The sequence below is a fragment of the Pinus tabuliformis genome, chromosome 8, assembly GCF_031772625.1.
Source record: "Pinus tabuliformis cultivar Carrire ecotype Pingquan chromosome 8, CPIR1, whole genome shotgun sequence".
Taxonomy (NCBI): Eukaryota; Viridiplantae; Streptophyta; class Pinopsida; order Pinales; family Pinaceae; genus Pinus; species Pinus tabuliformis.
Genome location: NC_142294.1, coordinates 1,855,819,100 through 1,855,827,667, shown reverse-complemented (window position 1 = coordinate 1,855,827,667; position 8,568 = coordinate 1,855,819,100). Strand labels below are relative to the sequence as shown.

The window sequence follows — 8,568 nt, the reverse complement described above, 5'->3', positions numbered from 1 at the left end:
AATTTTTTTTCCAACGGAAGTGCCACCACACCTTTCCCTTCCTTTTAATCCGAAAAAAAAATAATTCATCCCCTTCATGGTTGGGGTTGAATCTTCAACTTCCACTTCTTTTAGTAACACTTCCATCATTAGCTGATCTACTTCTACTTTTAGCTAAAACATCTAAAAGTTTGTTTAAAAGAGACCACAGAAGTGCCACTACACCTTTCCTTTCCATTTAATCCTAAAAAACTAATTCATCCCCTTCATGGTTGGGGTTGAATCTTCAACTTCCACTGCTTTTAGTAACACTTCCGTTGTTAGATTATCTACTTCTACTTTTAGCTAAAACTTTACATCTAAAAGTTTGCTTAAAAGAGACAACATTGGATCTATTCCACCTTTGTTCATAGGTTTGCAAGGAACCTATAAGCTCATGCAGAGGCATTGGAGTCAAATCTTTTGATTCTAGTGCTACAACAATAAGGTTAAATCTGAAAAGAAGACTTTTCCATCTTTTTTATATAATTCACTGATCCTCAGGGGTGTCTCCATTGCATTTAGTTTGATTAGCCAAATTCATAGTGCATGTAAAGAAATAATTTACAATTTAGATTCTTTTATTTGCAAGATTTCAATGTCTTTTTTAACCATTATAATTTGATAAGTTTTACTTTCTTTTATTTGCAAATTTTCAATGTATTTTTTTAACAATTATAATTTGACAAGTTTTACTTTGCTGTTGCCTTGGTATGTATTTTGTTGAGTAATCCATGATTGTTTGTATTTTGTAGCCATTGTGATGCTAAGGAAAATGGGCTATCCCACCATCGTTTGTATAATGTAATGAGCCTTTGCGTTCTCCACATGTTTTACCCAAATTGAATGAGTGTGTCGAAGGCAGCCTGAGTTATAAGATCAGGGGAGCCATTTTCAACAGACTTCCATAATTTGATACAAGGAAAAAGTGTTCATCTTAATAATCCAGAGAGTCTCATTCTTACCATCAAAAATTGGTACTTGATGTAACAAGTTGTCGTTAATAACCATCTCAGAAAACCACAAAACAAACACCAAAAACACCCAACCCTTACCATAAACAACAACTAAAACTAACACTGCCGGTAACATTAAGTTAATCATTAAACAAAAAAACTACAACTCTTAGAAACATTGCAGAACCGAAGCTTATCTGATTTTCAGATACCACTTTGTCAACCCAAAGCTTATTGCTCGTGGAAGTTGGCCAGCCGATGGAGAGCTAAGAGGAAACATGTTCGCATGCTTCAGTTCCAAAACACAATACAATCGGAAAACATTGTGGTCCGGACCAGGTTCGAACTGGGGACGTGGAAAAACATAATACAATCCAAAAGAATTGTGGTGGTGCTGCCCAGGTTCGAACTGGGGACCTTCAGTGTGTAAGACTGACGTGATAACCGACTACACCACAGCACCTGGCTATAAATTAATTTATCTACGCATACAATGTGGAAATGAAGGACCAACCTAGCAGAAGATGGTTCCTTTCTCAATTAAGCTTTTAAATAACTGAACAGGAAGGAGATCAGTTTTCAGAGACAGACCTATACTTTTAATTCTGGGAGAAATAGTCGTCACGGCACTATTTTCAGCGCCATCAGAGTATTGTAAGAATTATTTTTATTTTAACTGTAGATTTCAGAAATATTATAAAATCAGATAAACAATAATCTATTTGATTTTGAACTATTATTGAGATTAGAATTAAATTTACTGGTAAGAACCATCTTACATCCTTTCCGCAATCAGTGATTCTAAAAAAAAAAACATCAAAATGCCGGTATAATTAATCAAATAAATAAATCATAGTTCGAGTAGGTTTAATTGAATATCTAAATATGCGTTTCTTTCGAGAAGGGTATAAGCTTTAACCATGAAAGAAAAGATGACGTGATATACACTTTCCTCCAGTTAAATTTCTGAATCGATAAAATTCTAAGGTAAATTTCTGAATGGAGAAACTTCTTCCTGGAAACAGGAAAAATCACAGAGTACAAACCTTTCTGAACGCTCTCCTGAAAAATACAGCTCAAAGATTCAGCAGTTAAGACCGAGACAAACTGGTACTGCCATTTTATTTAAAGAACCCATTTTTTTCACAAAACCAAGCATTAAATTCGTTTACAGATTAATCATAAGACATGGGAATTACAAAGTGTGGTCATTAAATACCTGATTGGTTTCCACGAAGGAAAGCACAGGTTTAATCTGCACAAGTTTCGATTCTGTCCAAGGGCATTTGGTCTAGTGGTATGATTCTCGCTTAGGGTGCGAGAGGTCCCGAGTTCAATTCTCGGAATGCCCCTACCTATTTATTTATGCAATTTCACGGGAAAAAGCGCTTCTTCCAAAGAGCGCGGAAGTGTTAAACAAGTATCTGTAGTTCTGTGTGTGGGTAAGATGATCTCATAGCCATGTGTCCACGCCCGTCATAGCACTGATTTCTTGAGATTCTCCAATCCCAGGGAGCTTCCTACCCTCAATTCCTTGAAACAAGGATCTGTAGTTCTGTGTGTGGGTAAGATGATCTCATAGCCATGTGTCCACGCCAGTCAGCACTGATTGCTTGAGATTCTCCAATCCCAGGTCGCTTCCTACCAGGGATGGAATTTCGACTCCAGGATAGATTTTCGCCCTCCAATCCCAGGTCGCTTCCTACCAGGGATGGAATTTTGACTATGGGATAGGTTTTCGCCCTCCAATCCTAGGTCGCTTCCTACCAGGGATGGAATTTGATGCTAGAGTTGCCTAAACCGTCAAATTTAAGCCCTCCAATCCCAGGTCGCTTCCTACCAGGGATGGAATTTCGACTATGGGATAGGTTTTCGCACTCCAATCCTAGGTCGCTTCCTACCAGGGATGGAATTTGATGCTAGAGTTGCCTAAACCGTCAAATTTAACCGGCGATTCACATTGGGATTGGTCGCTTCCTACCAGGGATGGAATTGGATGCTAGAGTTGCCTAAACCGTCCAATTTAACCGGTGATTCACATTTGAAATTCTTACCCTGCTTCCTACCCTCAATATAGTAATTGATTTCCCCAATTCTGGGTAATATGATTTCATGGCCCTGTGTCCACGCCCATCACAGCACTGATTGCTTGAGATTCTCCAATCCCAGGGAGTTTCCTAACCTCAATTTCAATTATAGGACAGATTTTCGCCCTCCAATCCCAGGGAGTTTCCTTTTTCAGACCAAAAAAAATGCTGTTTCCTACCCTCAATTTCAATTATATGATAGATTTTGGCTCTCCAATTCCAGGGAGTTTTCTTTTTCAGACGTGGTTTATATTATGTACAAGTGTATAAATTCAAAAAATGTTTTTGTAAAAAAAAACTTACATAAGTCATCCAAAAGGCTCACTAGTAAGAAAAAAAAGAAAAATACATATCTGCCATAGTTTTTTAGAAAGATCTACTAATGCTTATCGTATATTAACAAGGTAAGAAAAGATGTATATTAACAAGGTAAGAAAAGATATATCCCAAATTAGTAAGCCAAACAAAAAGTGGAGCATGACCAGTGGACAAAATCACAAATCAAAATATGAAGAGAAGTATATTGCTGCTATGGGAGGGGGATAGTGCCCTCAGCACTGATGGAATCTGCCTCCAAGAGCGTGTAATGCATATATCCAAAAGTATCAATGATACTCTTTGACCGTGAGTCTGCAACCTAATTTTTCTTTCGGAAAACGTGCTGGAAGGAGACTGAGGATGTTAATCTGAAAAATCCAAACACTAACACTAAGATAAGGAAGGGAAAACTCAGTGTTGTTTATCAACAAACCTTCAATTAGTACCTGGAGTCCCCATATAGTAATTGAGAATAGGGAGCTTCCTATCCTCAATATAGTAATTGATTTCGGTAAGATGATTTCATAGCCATAGCACTGATTGCTTGAGTTCTCTAATCCCAGGGAGCTTCGTACCCTCAATTTCAACTATATGATAGATTTTCGCCCTCCAATCCCAGGGAGCTTCCTACCTCAATATAGTAATTGATTTCCCCAATTCTGGGTGAGATGATTTCATAGCCCTGTGTCAACGCCCATCATAGCACTGATTGCTTGAGATTCTCCAATCCCAGGGAGCTTCCTACCCTCAATTTCAACTATATGATAGATTTTCGCCCTCCAATCCCAGGGAGCTTCCTACCCTCAATATAGTAATTGATTTCCCCAATTCTGGGTAAGATGATCTCATAGCCCTGTGTCCACGCCCATCATAGCACTGATTGTTTGAGATTCTGCAATCCCCAGGGAGCTTCCTACCCTCATTTTCAACTATATGATAGATTTTCGTCCTCCAATCCCAGGGAGCTTCCTACCCTTAATTTCAACTATATGATAGATTTTCATGATAGATTTTCGCCCATCATAACACTGATTGCTTGAAATTCTCCAATCCCAGGGAACTTCCTACCTTTTTTTTCCAAAAGAAAAAACAGCAATCTTTTATTGAAAACAAAATAGTCTTACATCTACAACATTGGCCTGCAAAATCATTTCAGCAGAAAAAGAAACACAACATGTAACCAGATCGCTCCTAGATGTGCTATCAGACAGGGTAAATATTAAAAATCTGGCAATTACAAAAAAAACCGTGTCATAGACAAACGCCTTACTTTCTGGTGAAAAAGTCAGACTGCCACCATAAATAACCTCAAGGAGAAAAACATTCAAAAGCCGGAGCAGCTAGTAAGGGAATGATCCACCACCGAGATTGGTGCCATTGATATGCAGCTCATAAAAAAATCTTCCCAATAGGTGCAGAAGATCCTCTTTTAGACAGCTATCCTCAAGGGTGTTCTGCTCCTGGTAGATATGGCGGAAATAGATGGATGCAAAAGAGATCTTTAACGCATCAACTTGTTCCATCCAATGGAAGAGAATAAGCACCTGCCGCCCTACCAGCAATCATTCAATCACTATCTTCGAATACCCTGCCACCGTGATATCCTACCCTCATTTTCAACTATATGATAGATTTTCGCTATATGAGGACTGATTGCTTGAAATTCTCCTATCCGAGGGAACTTCCTATCCTCAATTCAATTTCAACTAGGAGGACTTTGAAGCCATATGTTGGACAAAGACCAACTTCTCTCTCAGTGATTATCCCTATTTTTCAACTTATTTTATTTGAGATTCCTCTACATCCTGATCTGCAGTGACAGTTTTCTTTACAGACTCCCGGTATCCCTATTTTAATGTTAAGCTACTGTATACTCCCAGTATCCCGATTTTAATGTTAAGCAACCGTATAGTGAAAAGTGTTTATATGTTACCATCAGCATAATTCTAAGTGGGGTGAGAGGTAACGAAGTAATTTCAAGGAAGTTTTCAGACCAACCTCTCTCTTTATGATTATCCGTATTTTTCAACTTATTTTATTTTTATTTGATATTCCTCTGCAACCTTATCTTCAGTGACATTTTTCTTTACAGAGTATCCCTATTTATATGTTAAGCTACTGTATAGTGAAAAGTGTTTATATGTTAATGACAATGAAGTAATTTTATAATATTTCTGAAATCTACAATTAAAGTAGTTCTGGTCTGCTATTACTTATTTTATTTGATGTTAGTTCACATTGTTTTGATGATGACCTGTTATAATATTTTATTTTCCAATTTGGTAAGAAGATTGTATGTTTTGAAACTAAATTGTTAGATTTATAAATTCAAAATTTTGATATAAATTATAAAGTAAATTGATGTACAAACATTTGAGAGGGTACCTTGAGAGGGTATATTTGTTCCGGTTAAAACAAATATGTTTTAAAAAGTTAATTAGGGTAAACTTGACTCGGTGAAAAATAACATCCGACATTGGAATTTTACAATAATGGCATTGGACATTGGATCTGTCAAACCTTTGAGAAAAGTTCCCAGGTGAAGTGTCATTTCACATTCCTCTTAATGCATTATCTTTCCAGGCTATTGTCAAATCTTCAACTTCCACTGCATTTAGCAAGACTTCTATTGCTGGATGACCTGCTTCTACTTCCGACTGAAACTTGAGATCTAAAAGCTTGCTTAAAGGAGGTGGCAACAGATTTGTTCAACCTTCATTCATGGGTTTGCAAGGAACCCATAAGCTAATGAAGAGAAATTTTAGTTACATCCTTAATATTTCTATTTCTATTGCTACAATCGTAGGATCAAATCTGGAAGGACTTCTTAAGGCTTTTTCTATCATTCATTTATTCTTATGCACGCCTCTATTAATTTTAATTTCATTAACCAAGCTCATAGTGCATGTAAAGAAATCATTCACAAATTTAGTTTCTGCAAATTTTCAATATCTCTTTTTTAACAAAGGTAACTTGACAAGTTTTACCTTGCCATTGCCTTGGTATGCATTTTGAAAAGTCTCTCATGCTTGCTTGCTTTTTGTAACCACTGCTATCCTTGGGCAAATGAGCTCTCTCACAGCTATTTATAAAATTTAAGGAACCTTGCATGTGTTGAATGCAGCCTAATTTGCAAGATAAAGGAAGTCAATTTGAACAAGCTTCCATCATTTGAGAACAGAAAATAGTGTTCATCTTGATAATCTAGAGACCATAACTCTTGCCATCAAAATATGGTACTTCTTCTCACAAGTTATTAATGATAGCTATCCAAATACGACAAGACAAAGACCAAAAGCACCTAAACTCTACTTTGATATCAATTTGATGAGTTTGAAAATAAACAAACAGAGACTACCACTGCTAATAACACTAGAATAAAAGACAAGTTTAAAAGAAACCAGGGAATACAAATGAAGGATCACACAATTCCCTTACATAAAGCAGACCAGATCTATTTAAAAGAAGAAAATTCAGAAAACCTAAACTGTACTTTGATATCAATTTGATGAATTTGAAAATAAACAAAACAGAGAATACCACTGCTAATAACACTAGAATAAAAGAAAGGTTTAAAAGAAACCACAGAATACAAATGAAGGCTCTCACAATTCCCTTACACATAGCAGACCAGATCTATTTAAAGAAGAAAATTCAGAAAACCTAAACTGTACTTTGATATCAATTTGATGAATTTGAAAACAAACAAACAGAGACTACCACTGCTAACAACACTAGAACAAAAGAAATGTTTAAAAAAAAACCAGAGAATACAAATGAAGGATCACACAATTCCCTTACATGTAGTAGACCAGATCTATTTTAAAGAAGGTGATCTCCTATTTGAGGATGGCAAAATTCAACAACAAACAAACAGAGACTACCACTGCTAACAACACTAGAATAAAAGAAATGTTTAAAAAAAACCAGAGAATACAAATGAAGGATCACACAATTCCCTTACATGTAGTAGACCAGATCTATTTTAAAGAAGGTGATCTCCTATTTGAGGATGGCAAAATTCAACAACAGTTGAGTGAGCGAAGTCAAAATGGTGCTGCCCAGGTTCGAACTGGGGACCTTCAGTGTGTAAGACTGACGTGATAACCGACTACACCACAGCACCAGATGGCACATAGGCTTGAAATTCAAGTTATGTCAGGCATTAGCATTAAATATGCTAACCTTTTCACTTTGTTTTTTTTCTAAGCTTTGCTTTTTAATTTTTCTATATTTGAATTTTTATTCTGTTCTATTTCAGTTCCTTTATTTTGTTTTTTCCATTTAACTGTGTAATTTTGTAAGCTTTGCTATTTAATTTTTTGTTATTTGGACTCAAACCACCTTGGACAGGGAAATCTCAAACCACGCCTTCGGTATGAGGATTCGTTTTTTCTTATGACCCGATCCACAACCCCCTCAATGAAACCAAGGTCGAGAGCTCGAATCCGGGGGACATACTCAAGACAACCGAGATCGTCATGCTCATCAAGCAAGGTTTCATTCAAGACAAAATCCTCGCAATTAATCCCAACGCCGCCAAGGGAATCCTCTGGCCATTCAGAATTCGTCTATCCTCAGGTAGGGTTTCACCCATAATGGACTCTTTCTTCCCCTTCTGTCGTTGCATCGTATTCCTCTTTGGGTTACTAGAAATTCAACTTTGTCCTCAACGTTGGCCGGCTGAACCCTTTCCCATCTCCACCTTACAGAAGTGATCGCTCACGATCAAGAAATGTTGCCCAAACATTCCATTAACGTCAATGAAACTGCACATATTTAGTACTCTAGCGCCAGCAAGCACAACTTCTTTGACCTTTGTGCAAGACAAGCAGATGTTGATGGAGGAACGGGTTTCTCCCATTCTGGGAAGTTGAAACACTGGTTTCCAATGTAATGATTCTGATTCCAGTGATGTTAAGCTGACATTAAGCTCCACGGGTGGCCTCTCTGTCACTTTGAACCTCCACAGAGATATTATTATGGTGCAGAGTATGTTTTCCTCTGCCAAGCTCTCCAACAGGTGCTCTAATCAACAACGGATTTTGCCGCATGTGATAGAGATTTATGACTGCGAAGATGTGAATATCTATATGGACACGCTGCGGTTGATGTATTGTAAGGATTTGAAGTGGAAGCTTACCAAAGAAAACATCTTGAAAGTTATCCACATTCTGAAGGTTTCAACT

The 8,568-nt window shown here is 37.2% G+C and overlaps 3 non-coding genes across 3 annotated transcripts; 1 reads left to right on the top strand and 2 right to left on the bottom strand.

The window, feature by feature from the left end:
* Nucleotides 1–1,363: 1,363 nt before the first annotated feature.
* On the bottom strand, nt 1,364–1,437 carry TRNAV-UAC (transfer RNA valine (anticodon UAC)). Its single transcript has one exon. It is a non-coding gene; the product is annotated as a tRNA-Val (tRNA).
* An 817-nt stretch (nt 1,438–2,254) lies between these two features.
* On the top strand, nt 2,255–2,326 carry TRNAP-AGG (transfer RNA proline (anticodon AGG)). Its single transcript has one exon. It is a non-coding gene; the product is annotated as a tRNA-Pro (tRNA).
* Nucleotides 2,327–7,431: 5,105 nt separating this feature from the next.
* On the bottom strand, nt 7,432–7,505 carry TRNAV-UAC (transfer RNA valine (anticodon UAC)). Its single transcript has one exon. It is a non-coding gene; the product is annotated as a tRNA-Val (tRNA).
* Nucleotides 7,506–8,568: the final 1,063 nt, after the last annotated feature.